A 6,421-nucleotide genomic window follows, 5' to 3' on the forward strand; every position below is an offset into this window, starting at 1 on the left:
TTCAGGATTTTGGATTGGATCTGCCATTCAGGGCAGGATTTTGATGACGAAACATGATCACCTCTGCAGTTTACACATTTAGGTGACTGCAACGGTGACAACGATGTACATTTCGGCAGGATTTTGAGCCATGTCCAAATTTCTGACATGTATAACAGCGGAGTGAAGTCGGGATGTACACTTCCACTCCGATATTGAAATAACCAGCTTTTAATGATTTAGGGATTGTGCTCAATGAAAAAGTAAACAGATAGGTGTTGCTTGGAGCAGTTCTACCATCTTGTGTCTTGATTGTGAAACGCTTTACAGACGTAACATTTTGGTCTTTAAGTTCTTCAACGATTTCCTCCACTGACATGTCTGACAAACAACGGGCTCGGTCTCGCACAATTCCTCTACTCGAATTGAGTGTTTTATGTTCAGTGACCTTAACGCTGACATTTGCAAACTGATGTTGTTGCAATAGATTAATTGACTGCTGTCTCCTTGCACATTCTATAAGGAGCTGACCACCACGGAGACATGAGACGTTTTTGACTTCTCCACATATAGATTGGATTGTCTTGGAAATCAAAAAAGGATTTAATTTGAGGGGTTCACCATTTGTAGCCTCAATGACTATAAATTTTGACCAGTTATCTTGTTGTTTTGGAACTGAAATATCTTCAGCCTCCAGACGCCTTTTCTTGTCATTTCTAGCGGAACCAGAATGTAATTGATTCATGATGTATCTGAGATGTTCAGCACCCTTGCTCCCCACCCGCCACCGAGTGTCAACAAGGACAGTGTCCATCTGCAGCGGATATCCAGCATGCAAACACCAGGGATACAAGGGTGATATACTCCAGTAAATACGACATAAAAAGCTATATTTGTCCACCAAATATAATGTCAGGCTGGTTCGGCTCTTAACAGAAACTTAGGGACATACAGAATTTAGAGGTCGACATCACCAGATTGGCCCATGAGCCACCGCCTTCTGGCATAGGACTCTAGGCAAACGAATAGTAAATAAGTTCTGATATAAACATTCATTTCAAAAATGCACAATGACATTCAACTGATGCAATAAGAATGTTGTCCACACGCAGGGCATGGCGTGACCAGCCGATTGATAGAACCGGGCCAGTTCTACCACCCGTCTAGGTGAAGTCAGGGCCAAAGTGGTGTGTTGAGCAATAGGAACACGGTTCCAGGCCCCTATTGCCCTCAACCACCAGGATCCCCTCCTCCACCGACACAGGGCCGCAACCCACGGCCAACAGGTTGGTGGACCAAATATCCCCCCGGGTCCACAACGGGGGTGTAGGCGAGCTCTTGGCGTTACCCAGCACCCACCACGAGGAGGTGGCTCGCCACGGGTGCCCGTAGGAATAAATGTCAAGGAGCAGGATAGAGGTAATTTGTAGTTGTTTGCGAATAATGAAGAATCTGCGTGTCCTTCCCTGATAGATGTTGAAATGAGAAATACTGAGAAATGACGCCAGTCGGTAAATGATCAAACCATGTCCTGAGGGGGAAACACAACCTGCTGCTTTCATTAATCTAGCATTATGGACAAGAATGAGCATCACGTCCTGTCCGCGGTAAAGGAAACTCTCCGAGTGGATAGCAAACATGTCATCCTTTATGCTCATTATACTGCTGCGGTGCTCAGTTAACACACATCGGGTTGTGTATGATGTAATGCTTTCCACAGATATCCGATGAGGATGATTTTACAGGAAAAATGCAGGACGTGTGTAAACATCATCGGTGATGTTGCTGAGAATGTTAAACGTGTGGCTTCAGCATTACTGCAATTCTATGTCGTATGGCTGAAATAATTGGCAGCACAAATATTCATTCACAACCCCACCGTCCCAATCTCACATCCACGGTGGTGACACCAGGTATTAGCGAAAACCTGTAACCATACACCATGTTCTTTTTGTGCTTCTAGTAATCCATTCATGCGATTTTAATGCTATTTTGCTATTTTGAATCTGCTTCGATGGATAATCGACACTGTTCTGTGGCAGCGGCGTTCAATATTATTTCTTTTCTGTAAACATACTCGAAAACGGTTTGATGAGACACGAGTTATATTTGGGAAAAGAAAGAATCAGATTCTAGTATATGTTTCGTTTGGGTCATCGATAAGGAACCCACTCCCACAGAGGCAGGAACCTGATTATCATCCGGCTGACATTCTGTTCTGCCGATTAGGTATCTGGCTCTGAGGATGTGTGTTCGAATCTCGGATGGGACTCAACCCAACAAGACTATTAGAATCTATACTTTACTGAGAAAGGTCTAATCCCAAATATACATTCATAACATGTGTTGTATTTGACCACTTTCTATGGCATTTTGATATCAGTTAGTGACCATATACAATACATTACTACAAGGTATAACAATTCTATATGTTTTGTTACGGTTGAAAATTACCGTGACCAAAGGTATAAGAAATCCCCTCTGAATAAGCAAAATATAACAATGAGAAGTCTGAAATTTTCATTTTCTTTCTATTGAGCAAACAAAGGCAAGAATGCAAAGATTCTCACTACAGGTTTCATGTACAATGCAAATAGTCAAATCTAAGGTAATGGGTCACAAATAACTCTCCAAAGGTTTGGTTTGAGAGTGAAACACAGTTTTACTGAATGTAACACAGCGAGGGGTTAGGCAACGGTAGGCCAAGCGTTGACGGAGGCAAGCAGAGTTATGTACTCAAATTAATCTCTCTCTCTCTCTCTCTCTCTCTCTCTCTCTCTCTCTCTGTGTGTGTGTGTGTCTGTGTGTGAACACAACTAGCCTTTATATACACTGTCACTGATTCAAGAAGATTCGAGTACATACGACCATCAAGATTAACGTAGAATACTCTCGTTATCTCCCGGAAGTATGCTCTACTAATCAAAACATATATACATAGGGAGGTAACTTAAAGCCTGCTGCCAAAGTACGAACGGCACGGAACATTTATGATACTTAATGTGACCCATAATAACTATTTCTCAAAATTAAATGTTGTGGCCCAGTAAAAATTATTACAATTTACGGAAAATACACTCTCATAACAATTTCTTTTTATCGTATATTTGTTAACATTAAGAGAGGTAACGACAGCAAATGAGCAATACCGTTGTTAGCGGTTGCCCGACAGCCTTCAGAACAGAAGAAGCTAACCTTTCTCACAATAGATGCTTCTCCGTGATCCAGTCATATTTGTGATCATTATTTGTCCTTTCACGAGTCTTTCAGCAGACGACAGAGACAATTATCAATGCAATCGCCAGCAAATGGGAAAGCAAAGCGAAAAAACCCATATTTTACCATGTACTCTGATTTCTTCTGTGTGTCCATGCTCTTTTGATCAATTCCATTTTAGCGTCAGAATCCTGTCCAACTCAGGCATACCCTTGAGGTCCAGTTTCGTCCAGGAAATCTGAATTAGGCTACAATGCAACCAACCATTCAAGCAAATTGCTTTTGCTTCAGCTAAGACGGGTCGGGAGGACAAAATTTCTTTGAGCATTCTTCCGGTTCTTAATGCAATTCAAATAAAAACGTTGGAACTGAAAAACAATCATATAAAACGACAAATACCCCAATTTACCACATTACATAGTTCGTTTGGCGTGCATTAATGTCACAGATATAGTTTTTATTGTATCGATGCTGATTTCAAAACTACTAACGGCATTGTCCACCGTCTGTCATGGAAGCAAATGGCCATTTTGTGTCCGTATTGAACACTGGAGAAATCTTTTACGTCATTGAGTAATTACTGAATTGCACATTATCCCATTCCACAAGTCTCCACTACTACATCCTATAACACAATCGATGAAATCATTGTGTGTATCGTCCAAATGACATCCTACTGATATTAATACCCATCTTTTCTTCATATATCTTTTGATATATATCCCTTTACGAGGTTGAAATGCTGACTTAAACATCCAGCAGCAAATTCAGGCTGATTCACTACCACTAATGGCATAACCTGCTGTTTTTTTTTATCTTCCATTAATCTGGGATTTTTCGACTTAGTGGTGGCGAACTGCGTTTATTGCCCTTGCTGAACAACTGGAGTGGGTACGAGTGCGAGTTTATGTGTGTTTCTACTTGTATTGTGTAAAAACATCCATTGCCTTACATTACCAGCACTCTGGCTGCTTCAACGCATTAGTGAATTCGTATGGTAAAATAAGTCCGTGCGTAGGTATTGTTGTATATACACCGCTTTGAGCCATATTCCAGCAATATCACAGTGGTGAACAGCACGTTGTAAGGAACCGAACCCGGATCGTTAAAGTGATTAAGCTACCACACCACCCGCTGTTGAATTGAAGCAACATTCTACTAATTTGTATATGTGTGAAGCAATGTTTGGTGTCCCGCATCGTCAGACTACAGTCACTCAGTCACCAATTCTTCCAAAACTACAGTAGCTTCACTGCCAATTTAGAACCTCTGTATGCATTACCACCTATCACGTGGTCAACTGACACGATCTATACCCCTGATATCAATCATTTGAGGCATGCAGTCGACGTGAATATTCTGTGTTATTAACTCAACCACTGCTCGTAGTTACAAAAGGAAACTGAATCCATCACTCGTAATATTTCAATTTCCTTCACCACTCCTGCTTTTGGTAAAACGTTGAGGACAGGTTGTATTATCATATAATGTAACTAAACACCCAAGCCTCACTTTGAAGGCAAAGATCACGCTGTGATTATTGTGATAGTTAACTTCCCAATTGACGTTTCTCTCCATTGTTGCAGTCGTGTTAGAATTGACCATCAGTAACCCATGCTTGCCGAAAAACGACTAAAGGGATCAGGTGGATCACGGGATTGACTTGGTGGACACATATCCCAAATGAGCAGATCGATGATTATGTTGTTAATCACTGGATTGTCACTTACTATTGTTCGATTATATATGGACAACTGGTTATAATAGAAACATTCCTTATAATTACGGTGGTTTACAGTTAGTGACGAAGGGCAATGCTTCTCATTCGTTTAAAAAATCATAGTGCACGTTCTCATTTACATTCTGTAAACCCGAAAAATTTCTTTGGAAGATGGTCCCATGAACTGTCGGAGTGTGTGGCAAGGCCGTGTCTCGAAATCGATTTGGGAACCAAATATGTCCACCACGTGGACCTCCTGTGCTAACTTTCGACTTGACGTATACAGAATAATAAGCATAGATTTTGGCCTTAGCGCTGGTGATGCAAACTGGATGCTCTATCTCTTTCGGTTTGAGATTTGTTGGTGATATTCGTTGATGTCCCCATTACCTCTTGTTTGTCTCGCCGCGGTGAGTCCAGGCATACTATTCTCATCATGTCATTCCCCACTCCGTATTTGTATTTTCACACTGGGTGTGTAGGCGTAATGTCTTCAGCATTATTCCATGTTTGTCTGCCTGGGGAAAGCCCAAGTGTACCATCTTCACGGTACTATTTTGGGTTTCCAGGGAGATTGTCTCCACTGTCCAGTCGGTTAACATAGGTTTGGGAACCAAATGTCGTCCAGTGTCAATGTTCGATTTCACGGAGCAAGAAATACGCTCTTTGTTTTTAACCTGTGCGATAGTGATGCAATCTGGTTCTCTGTCTTGTTGACTCATACACTGGGATTGGTCGCGTGTATTCCTTGACTCGTATGTATGTCCCCTTAACTCGTGTTTGTCTCGCCGCCGGGAGTCAGGGCATACTGTTATGATTATCTCAGTTCCACTGTCCTGTTTGTGTCTCCTATATTGGTCTTCCCGTGGAGAATGTATTATATTCACTCTACTATACTGGCTTACTAGAAGAGATTTCAAGGATATTGAACTCTCTGTCCCGTCTTTGTCTCCAGTGGAGATGGTATTCCAGTGCTTATCTCCCGATGGGAATCGGGACATGCTCCCCACATGTTTTATGTTTTATTATCAGTAACGCAGAATTCTTGGCGAGAGCAGTCACGATAGCTGCACTGTCTACAGGTGGCGGTCCAAGTATACTGTCCTCGGCATCTAGCATGTGTCTCCACCTCGGAAGTCCAGACTCTCTCGCACTATACAGACTGTTCAATGCTCCTCTGAAGCTGACAAACCAATAATATTATAAGTATGTTATCAGGCATCAGAAACTATGACATTCTATCGAGTCTTCAAGTTTTCAGGTGTAAGAACCCGAGCAATACATGTACTCGTATAGCAGTGACAATATTTTGTATATTCTCTCCTAGACCGTCTGTGGAAAAGTATAGTTCAACCATTATTGGACATTACTTACTGACTGGAGTCAGCTTTCTTCTTGAAGTGTAATTCACGTTCAATTCGAATGGCAAACATAGAATACAGTTACAGAGAGAAATAGTTGGTGTATAATGCATCACTTAAATCTGAGAGTATATAAGAAACGAAA

Source organism: Haliotis asinina, chromosome 11 (assembly GCF_037392515.1).
Source record: "Haliotis asinina isolate JCU_RB_2024 chromosome 11, JCU_Hal_asi_v2, whole genome shotgun sequence".
NCBI classification, from domain to species: Eukaryota; Metazoa; Mollusca; class Gastropoda; order Lepetellida; family Haliotidae; genus Haliotis; species Haliotis asinina.